Genomic DNA, 11742 nt, shown 5'->3' with positions numbered 1-11742 from the left:
TAGAATATTTTGAAGAATTTTTTACCCCTAAATGTATGCAGCAGCTTAACACTTTTCTTAAGAACATTTTCGACAGAAAAAATTTAGAGTCTAATTCGAACAAAACAAAAATTTCTGCAATTGGTGCTTTATGCGTTTTGACATCACAAATGTATCAAAAACTATAAATTTTCAAACGTTTTCATTTGATTTTTCATTAACTACAGAGATTGTTGCAACTTACCCCTTTTTCTTAGTAGGGTGAAAATCACATGTTTTTGTAAATTAAAAAATAACTGGTAAAACGATAATTTTTCTGACTACGTCAGTTTGGTGTCCCATAAACCTTAAAACTTTTGATGTACAAGAGGTATGATTATCTGTAAGCATTAGGTCTTCAGAAGCCATTTAGGTTGAAAAGTGTTGCATGTTGCCCCAGTTGACGGTAATCGTTTATTTATTTGTTTACATGGATTCCCATCTCACAATATAACCTGGTGAACAATATTCCTTCAAAAAACAGTTTTTGGCAATTCATACTTTAAGATTTTTCTTTCAAGTAACAGAAGCTTTTTGTTCTCAGTTTACATAATAAACTGTAAAAATTCTTATTTTAAGTGGTTTGAGCATTAGGATGAACTTGTTTTCGAAATTCAAAATAAGCTAGAAATAATAACAATACCAAAGAGGCACAATAAAAAAAACAAATATATTTTCAAACCATTTTCCTTACAGAGACGAAAAAGCCTGCGGATGAAAATCTCTTGATTTAAGACAAAAAAACACTCTTCTACTCAATACCACCACACAAACTAGAAAACATAATAAATTTATTCAAACATAAACAGAACCAAAGTTTCAATTAGATGCTTTTGCTGGAAAATTATAAATTATTTAAATGATGTTTTGTATTCAGAATTAAAATAATAAATTATCAGTAGGCTTATGTACAAATTTTAAATCAATATTTCCGAAGTACCAGAAAACGAATAAGAATAAAAATTCCGAATATAAAAAGAATTTAAAGCTTTTGTCAAAAGAATAAGTGTCGCCGTCCGTGGTGTAAAGGATAGCATTCAAGTCTTCTAAGCCAGCGGTCATGAGATCGAATCCCGCTCACGGCATACATAGTAAACTTTCTGTGGGTTGGTGGTTTTAGCATTTGTAAGATGCCAGCCTTCATATCCTCGAAAGATGTGCGCTTAAAGTTAAGTTAATGGAATTTCTTCGAAGAAACATGAAGATTCATTGAGATCCTATGTGTGTTTGTGTTTGTTTTTTTTAAGTGCACAGTAATAGAATACATAAATATGAATTCGAAAATAAATTTCAGATCAAATCATCAATTATCCATGGTTAAAAATTGTTTTGCACAATGATGATAATTGTTTATTTTGAATCTTTTTTTCGGAGGTTTTTCGGCTTGCAGTCTTGTTTTTAGCAAAAACGACGTATTTATTAACGCTTCCAACATTTCGATTCCCGTTAGAGCTTTTTCAAGGACTGAAAAAGTAGGTAAGCTTAACGCAAACATATATGCAGTCGAATTTCTATCACAATTTTTTTAAATGTTCTTGATCAACATCTCTTTTATAATTTTCAATGGAAGGATTGAAAAAAACTCCGCAGACATAAATTGAATTTGAAAAAATATTTTTTCACGATTTGAAATGTGAATTCTCGATTAGGAAAATATTTAAAAAAAAACTATTTGAGCTTCAGAGAATTCATTCAAAATACAATTGGTTGATGATAAATTTTATTTTTGATGAAAAGAAGAAAAATTCAATTTCATTTCAAGTGTTCTAAGCAAGAAATATTTTTTTTAATAATATTCGTTCTCTCCTAGTTATCAAAATAAAAGGCAAACAAAGCTCATTTTTTAAGATTCCTCTCTCACTGCGTCAATCCTCTCTACCTTGGCGTTGTGCACCGAAATTGCGAAGAAATATTCAGCAATCGTCAGCAGCTCGAGTGATGATCAGGTAATTGATTTGATTGGAAAAATAATTTCAATTTTTCATGAGTTAGTTCGTTCTTGAAATCATCTTATTGATGCGCAATGAACGAATTTAGGCGACGAAGTTGGTCATACAGTTTGACATGGTTGATTTCAATACCTTTGTTCGCTAAAATTTTCACACAGTTCTCAAGCTACTCGAATTTGAAACTAAGTGGTTCCAAGCAAAGACAGCCAATCGAAGGGCTGAAAATCGCTCTTTGGGCCAAACCACTTGCGAATATAATATAAGGGCCTTAACTTTCATTGGCAGAAACCGATCGTGAAGGCGATTTTCCAAAAGACGTACAAGATTTTCCAAAGAGTGAATAACTTCTATCAGTGAATTATGTTCACGCTCAACCGAGGCCAAAGGGGAGATAAGGGCATATTGGTCACCTTAAGGAATACGCTTATTTAACCATAGAGAATGTGCTATAATATGTGAATCACATCATTGTTCCGTGTTCAGACCAGCGGTGTGTAAACTCGCTTTAGAAAGAATCATTCGGCTGATTGTTTCCGAGTTTAATTTGTTGTGTGCAGATTGATTTTATCTCCGTTGTAATCATGACGTGATTGCACACAAAACGAAGAGAACAGTTCCGAATTGATGTTTTCCATGCCTCGCAGGAATAAAATCACACCAACGAAACAACAGAACGAAGCTTACCGTACACGAATGCTCACGAGCGATCGTTGCCCGACGGACCGAGTTAACATTCCTCGCGCCCTTCTCTCGCTCGTTTCCCGTTCCCTTGTTTCTATCACTTTTAGCCACGCCCCCATGCGTTGTCCGATTGATGTGTTCGGCTGCCGAACGAAAACGATTTTTTTTAATTCGCAGAACTGTTCGTTTGCTTCGCTGATCTTTCCCCCGATTGCTGTTTACTCCTGCCAAGTTTACCCGAAGCTTTCCGAGTTGAACTTTAGATAGCATCATTGCAGATTGAGTTTGACGAAATAAAATCGTTCTGCTAAGAAGGGCAAAGTGCGAGTATGTAGACTCGCAATTTTAACATCTCTGGTTCAGACACTCAAATAGTCTATTGCCTAATTGGATGAAAATTTAAAAAGTAGATGAAAACTTGATTTATCGGCCTAGCGGTGAAAAGTGATGTCCTTTTTAGTAGGGACATCTAAAGATTATGAAATTTTTATATAGATGGATAGAAGGTTAGAAGAAATGAAAGATGGTGAAAATGAGCGGGTAGAATTTGTCTAGAAGCATTACCATCACATACCAAATTTTTGTTCCTCACGAGCCTACTACTATGAAGTGGTAGATACAGATAGAGTTGCATCTACCACCACACATTAGTAGGCTTAGCGTGGTCCGCCCCACAAGCGAGAACTTGTAGTGCGGACGAACAAAAAGATGGTATGTGATCGCTCAGATAAGCTCCCTTTAACTCAGAAACGCATCTATCGATGTTTAAGTCTTCTCAGTTTGTTATCTTCGCATTCGTTACATGCGGGGTTTGCATGCGAAACGGTACGGTCGATAGTCTGATAGTGACCAACCACCGATGCTATGATGTCGTGTTTTTATTTCTTTTTGGCCAAAGTTATTTAATTTTATGAAGAGATTAACCACCGTAATTTTTATTTGTTACTTTGATTTATTGGCCTAGCGGTGAAAAGTGATGTCCTTTTTAGTAGGGACATCTAAAGATTATGAAATTTTTATATAGATGGATAGAAGGTTAGAAGAAATGAAAGATGGTGAAAATGAGCGGGTAGAATTTGTCTAGAAGCATTACCATCACATACCAAATTTTTGTTCCTCACGAGCCTACTACTACATACAAAAATTTGGTATGTGATGGTAATGCTTCTAGACAAATTCTACCCGCTCATTTTCACCATCTTTCATTTCTTCTAACCTTCTATCCATCTATATAAAAATTTCATAATCTTTAGATGTCCCTACTAAAAAGGACATCACTTTTCACCGCTAGGCCGATAAATCAAAGTAACAAATAAAAATTACGGTGGTTAATCTCTTCATAAAAGTAGATGAAAACGTTTAAAATGCATTTTAAAATTTTTGCCTAAAGCTGAAAATCAATCACTGTAAGGGCATAATGAGAACCCCCCTGGAGCAGTATAAGCACCGTTAATCGGGGCATGATGAGCGTTTTCTGCCGTAGAAACTAGCAGCTAATTTAACTCGATGAGCTCAACTGATTTACAGCTTGACTAGTTTATATTTGACGATTTAGCCTATTGGTAAGGTGTCGGAGAGGTAATCAGTAGACTCGAGTTCTATTCCTGCTCGAGGTTTCCTTCATTTTTTAAATGCATTTTGAACAGCGTCTACCTTTAGGTGTCCATTATGCCCTAATTTTTCCTACCCGTAAATAATTTTTTTTTATCATATGACGTTTCATTTTAAATGTTTAGATGGTTTCGTCGGTGAAATACAAAACTTATGTGTGTGTTTGCGAGCTTAAATGCAAGTTGAAAGGTTAGATACTTTTTCGCTATGTGGCAGCACCGTAAACTAACGTGTCGATATCCCAAATTACTTGTTCGGAAAAACTATTCAGCCGGGTATCTTGATAGAATAAAATATTTTTGAAAATATCAAAATCATTAGTATAAAATTACTAACAAATAATCTTAGAAGCGTTTTTTGATCAAATCTGCATTCGTTTTTAGTAAAAATTTAACCTGGCAGCACGTAAAAAGCACCACATTTTCCCGAGCTATATCAAATCCTCAAAAAAGGTTCATTAATTGAACTTGAACTAGATTGATCTCTTCAATATGCGCTGGCAATCGAAATTCTTTTTCGATTGCAAACATAAAAATTCAAAACAAAGCCTTTCATTTATTATTCACTTTTTTCTTCTCTACTGACGCTACCGTTATCTAGCAAAAAAAAAACCGGTTTTATGACGTCATACTATCCCAAAATAAACAAACGAAAGCGAGCATTGCCGGTTGAAGCTATGCAGCTCAAGCACATGTCAATTTCGTTTTTTATCGACCCTTATCCCAAAGTATCAACAACGGATGGGATTTTTGCTTACAATTTGAACAAAATGCCATTTTCGACTATTGGATTCAACGTGTAGGAACCACATGATGTCCAAATCATACTTTCACTCATAAACCGATCAATTCGTTTACCAAAAATTGTTTGCCAAACAGTTATTCCTGTATGCTTTTTTTTCTCTCTCCAGACCAATCACCGGAGTTGGAAAGGTAGTTGCAATTTGTTTTTGTTTGCAAGATCAAGAAACTTTTGGTCCCTCGAGAGTTTAGCACACCAACCACAACGAAGCTACACCTGTTTCCCGAGAGTTCCCCTCGGATGATGAGGCGATTGTGGTCTGACTCCGGTGTCTGACCTCTTTTGCTTGAGAGCGCGCGTGCAAGAATCACTCGACGAAGCATGAAGACGAAGTTGTTCTGTCGGTTTCTGTTGCGTGTTTGTATTGCTTTAAATTTCACGTGCTTATCGAGCTGTGCATATGAGAGAGATGGTTGAACTTGAATTGAGTCTTACCGGGAGCCACGTGGCAGTATCCTGAAAAAATGGGAGGAAGAGTTTTTCATTAGCTATGGTTGGAAAAGAATTTGAGAATTCAAATATTATGTTGATAATTCATAGTATGTTTCCTAAAGATGATCCAAGTTACTAGAAACATTGACACGTCGATTTCGGGCGACGTGGATGCTGTAATCCTGGATGCAGTCAGTCATTTTTGTGTTATTGTCAAGTTGCCGGTTACAAGTCATTCACTGCCAAGGTCAGAGGTTATCGACTCTCGGAGAGCTTCTTAGGCTTGCCGGTGCTCTCCTCGATACTCTCTTGGGTGATGTTACAAAACATTTACCACCTCACCGGTGAATGATGGGAAAATTGTATTGTTTTAAGAAGGTTTTACAGCAGATTTTAGGTAAACTTACCGAAAAGTGACACCACAAGTAGAACAATCAGCTGGACCTTCATGATTCCTGCATCAATCAAACAGTACGTTCAATTTATGAGCCCCCTTTCTAAACGAAGTTAAACTCAATTGCGCCCCAAATCAGTGAAACATTCCTATGCTGAGATGGAACGATTATGGCGCTTTCTTTCCTTTCTAAGTAACTAACTTGACTGGAATTGAGAACTTATTTATACCGAAAACAGATTATTCTGATCAATCCATATGCCAATAACGGAATCAAAAGTCGCGGGTTCTCGGCCAAAGAAGGAAGAAAAAAAAAACACCGGGAACAGAAAATAACTATGCTAATCGATTCGAACAAACTGGGATGGCCGGCCACAGACCGGAGCCACAGGAACAAACAAAAGTGAACGACTGGTCGCGACGAACGTTGGAAGAGAACTGGAATAACACAAACTCAAAACTTCCCGTTGCTCTGTTGCTGTTGCTGCATGGACGCAGATGATGGAGAAATTAGAATCATCGCTGTTATCATCAACAACTTCGTTGGGGTTTACTATACCAACGTCAGAAAATTATGTATTCCTGTTTAGGTTGATTAATCATCCATTTCCTAATTCTTTATGCCAAAAACACATTTTTTTTTTGTAAAATGTTAAAAACGTCATTCCTATCTTTAAAACGAAGCAATCATCTTTACAATCAAAAAACAAAAACAAGGGTAATTCAGGTTAAGAGTTCATATGTATTCAGGTATATAGGTATGACTAAAACGAAAAAAAAAATTACGAAAACGAATTAATTACGAAGTCGAAAAATATGACAAAAATGACAAATATGACAAAAAAAAACAAAAGGACAAAAATGACCAAAATAACAAAAAAACGTCAAAAATGACAAAATGATATAAATCACAAAAATGACAAAAATCTCAAAAATACAAAAAGAGACAAAAAAAAAACAAAGAAGATAAAAAAAGAAGACAAAAATAACAAAAAAGACAAAAAAAGACAAAAAAGACAAAAAAGACAAAACAGACAAAAAAGACAAAAAAGACAAAAAAGACAAAAAAGACAAAAAAGACAAAAAAGACAAAAAAGACAAAAAAGACAAAAAAGACAAAAAAGACAAAACAGACAAAAAAAAAAGACAAAAAATGACAGAAAAACAAAAAAAAAATGATGAAAAGTGACAAAAAAATTATGGAAAAAAGATGAAAATTTAACATAAAATAAGAAAAAAAACAAAAAATTGACATAGAATTGTAGAAAATTATCAAAAAATGATGAAAAACGAATAACAATGACAATCATTGACAAAAATTGACAAAAATTGACAAAAATTTACAAAAATTGACAAAAATTGACAAAAATTGACAAAAATTGACAAAAATTGACAAAAATTGACAAAAATTGACAAAAATTGACAAAAATTGACAAAAATTGACAAAAATTGACAAAAATTGACAAAAATTGACAAAAATGACAAAAATTGACAAAAATTGACAAAAATATACAAAAATTGACAAAAATTGACAAAAATTGACAAAAATTGACAAAAATTGACAAAAATTGACAAAAATTGACAAAAACTGACAAAAATTGACAAAAATTGACAAAAATTGACAAAAATTGACAAAAATTGACAAAAATTGACAAAAATTGACAAAAATTGACAAAAATTGACAAAAATTGACAAAAATTGACAAAAATTGACAAAAATTGACAAAAATTGACAAAAATTGACAAAAATTGACAAAAATTGACAAAAATTGACAAAAATTGACAAAAATTGACAAAAATTGACAAAATTTGACAAAAATTGACAAAAATTGACAAAAATTGACAAAAATTGACAAAAATTGACAAAAATTGACAAAAATTGACAAAAATTGACAAAAATTGACAAAAATTGACAAAAATTGACAAAAATTGACAAAAATTGACAAAAATTGACAAAAATTGACAAAAATTGACAAAAATTGACAATAATTGACAAAAGATGACAAAAATTGACAAAAATTGACAAAAATTGACAAAAATTGACAAAAATTGACAAAAATTGACAAAAATTGACAAAAATTGACAAAAATTGACAAAAATTGACAAAAATTGACAAAAATTGACAAAAATTGACAAAAATTGACAAAAATTGACAAAAATTGACAAAAAAATGACAAAAATTGACAAAAATTAACAAAAATTGACAAAAATGACAAAAATTGATAAAAATTGACAAAAATTGACAAAAATTGACAAAAATTGACAAAAATTGACAAAAATTGACAAAAATTGACAAAAATTGACAAAAATTGACAAAAATTGACAAAAATTGACAAAAATTGGCAAAAATTGACAAAAATTGACAAAAATTGACAAAAATTGACAAAAATTGACAAAAATCGACAAAAATTGACAAAAATTGACAAAAATTGACAAAAATTGACAAAAATTGACAAAAATTGACAAAAATTGACAAAAATTGACAAAAATTGACAAAAATTGACAAAAATTAACAAAAATTGACAAAAATTGACAAAAATTGACAAAAATTGACAAAAATTGACAAAAATTGACAAAAATTGACAAAAATTGACAAAAATTGACAAAAATTGACAAAAATTGACAAAAATTGACAAAAATTGACAAAAATTGATTAAAATTGACAAAATTTGACAAAAATTGACAAAAATTGACAAAAATTGACAAAAATTGACAAAAATGGACAAATATTGACTGAAATTAACTAAAATTGAGTAAAATTGACTAAAAATGACTAAAATTGACAAAAATTTACAATAATTGACAAAAATAGACAAAAACCGACTAAAATTGACTAAAATTGATAAAAATTGACAAAAATTGACAAAAATTGACAAAAATTGACAAAAATTGACAAAAATTGACAAAAATTGACAAAAATTGACAAAAATTGACAAAAATTGACAAAAATTGACAAAAATTGACAAAAATTGACAAAAATTGACAAAAATTGACAAAATTTGACAAAAATTGACAAAAATTGACAAAAATTGGCAAAAATTGACAAAAATTGACAAAAATTGACAAAAATTGACAAAAATTGACAAAAATTGACAAAAATTGACAAAAATTGACAAAAATTGACAAAAATTGACAAAAATTGACAAAAATTGACAAAAATTGACAAAAATTGACAAAAATTGACAAAAATTGACAAAAATTGACAAAAATTGACAAAAATTGACAAAAATTGACAAAAATTGACAAAAATTGACAAAAATTGACAAAAATTGACAAAAATTGACAAAAATTGACAAAAATTGACAAAAATTGACAAAAATTGACAAAAATTGACAAAAATTGACAAAATTTGACAAAAATTGACAAAAATTGACAAAAATTGACAAAAATTGACAAAAATTGACAAAAATTGACAAAAATTGATAAAAATTGACAAAAATGGACAAAAATTGACAAAAATTGACCAAAATTGACAGAAATTGACAAAAATTGACAAAAATTGACAAAAATTGACAAAAATTGACAAAAATTGACAAAAATTGACAAAAATTGACAAAAATTGACAAAAATTGACAAAAATTGACAAAAATTGACAAAAATTGACAAAAATTGGCAAAAATTGACAAAAATTGACAAAAATTGACAAAAATTGACAAAAAATGACAAAAAATGACAAAAAATGACAAAAATTGACAAAAATTGACAAAAATTGACAAAAATTGACAAAAATTGACAAAAATTGACAAAAATTGACAAAAATTGACAAAAATTGACAAAAATTGACAAAAATTGACAAAAATTGACAAAAATTGACAAAAATTGACAAAAATTGACAAAAATTGACAAAAATTTACAATAATTGACAAAAAATGACAAAAACCGACTAAAATTGACTAAAATTGATAAAATTTGACAAAAATTGACAAAAATTGACAAAAATTGACAAAAATTGGCAAAAATTGACAAAAATTTGAAAAAATTGACAAAAATGGACAAAAATTGACAAAAATTGACCAAAATTGACAAAAATTTACAAAAATTGACAAAAATTGACAAAAATTGACAAAATTTGACAAAAATTGACAAAAATTGACAAAAATGACAAATTAAAAAATTACAAAAAATGACAAAAATTACAAAAAATGGTTTAAAAATTACAAAAAATAAAACAATAAATGGCATCAATTTAAAAAAATATCAAAAAATGACAAAAAGGACAAAAAATGATAAAAAATGACATAAAATAGCAAAATATATCAAAATATGACAAAAAATGAAAAAAAAATTACGAAAATTGACATAGAATGGCAAATAAATAATGACAAAAAAGACTAAAAATTAAAAACCGTGAAAAAATGACAAAAAAAATATTTTAAAATGCAAATAATGACAACAAGTTACAAAAAATTACAAACAATTAAAAAAGAATAAAAAATTACAAAAACTTCCAAAAAATTACAAAAAATCATAAAAAATTGCAAAAAATACAAAAAATTACAAAAATTGACAAAAAAAGAAATGTCCAAAAATTACAAAAATTACAAAAAATTACAAAAATGATTAATTGACAATTACATAAATTTACAAAAAATATCAAGAAAATAACAACAAATTACAAAGAATAACAGAAAATTGCAAATAATTATAAAATATAATAAAAACTTACAAAAAAAATACAAAAAATGAAGAAAATCATAGGAACGAGAATATTGACAAAACATTAAATAGACAAAAAGGACCGCAAAAAATTCTAAATACAGAAACTAAGAATTTATATCTCATTCTTTTTCATTGATTTTTTTTTTATATTTTTGTCATTACGTCATTTTTGTCATTTTCGACACTTTACCGATTTAGCCTTTTTTGTCTTCCCATGAATTTAGTTATTTCTGTTTTAAATGTTGGTGTTTTTTTTTATTTGTATCGTTTGGCTTCAAACTGGGTTTTTTTTATCATTTAAATTGAATTTTCATTCCTTCTTTTCGGGTTTAAAACTATTTTTAGAACAACCCTATTGAGTATAGACTGAACTAGAAAATTATGTTAAGATCTCTTATAAGCATCCAAATGTTTGACATGTCGTTTGAATGCTTTCTAATTTTTTTTTTATAAAGCAAACTTGAAAAATTTCCTATAAAGCCACCAGTCTCCCGAGAAACGATATAGTCACAATAAAGAGATGATATAACGGTGTAGTCACTCAATGCGAATAAAAATACAAAAAATGGAACCTTCAGGGAAAGGATTAGCGAGTATATAGTTATAACGTCCCAAAAAGAGCATTATTTGTTTTGCATGGAAAGAATTTAGTAATACTGACAGATTCTCCGTCCAATTTTCAAAAAAAATATTTTATTTAGACATTTTTTGATTTTAGAGTCTTGAAATGTTTTACTCTAACTTTTCTAACATTTGCAAATAAATATTAGGAGCTACCAGAATCTACGAACTACCCAAAAATTCAGTCTTGTAAATCATTTCTTAAGAATTTTACAGGACTCTGAAATCAAAAATCTTTTTGTAAAAATTATATTTATTAAAATTGGACGGGAAATCTGTCAACGTTCTGTTTGGGACTATTTTCTCGCTACTCCGACCGCTCTGCCTTCTTCGGCAAAGTTGAAGAAAATTTCATGTGAATTGCGTGAGAACAAAATATTCAACAATTTTTTGCGTTTTTCCATACAAAATTTCAAATCCAAACTCGTGTAGGTACCTAAATTTTATTTAAAAATACTGCAAAAATTCTGTCACCCGTTTTCACCAAAAAGGAAACTTTTAGATTTCAGGCGTTTTGAAATTTGAAAATATTGCAATTTAACACCCTAATGAATATTTCATAGAAGGATTTTCGATA

Source organism: Uranotaenia lowii, chromosome 2, assembly GCF_029784155.1.
Source record: "Uranotaenia lowii strain MFRU-FL chromosome 2, ASM2978415v1, whole genome shotgun sequence".
Lineage (NCBI taxonomy): Eukaryota > Metazoa > Arthropoda > Insecta > Diptera > Culicidae > Uranotaenia > Uranotaenia lowii.
This window is presented reverse-complemented; position numbering follows the sequence as displayed.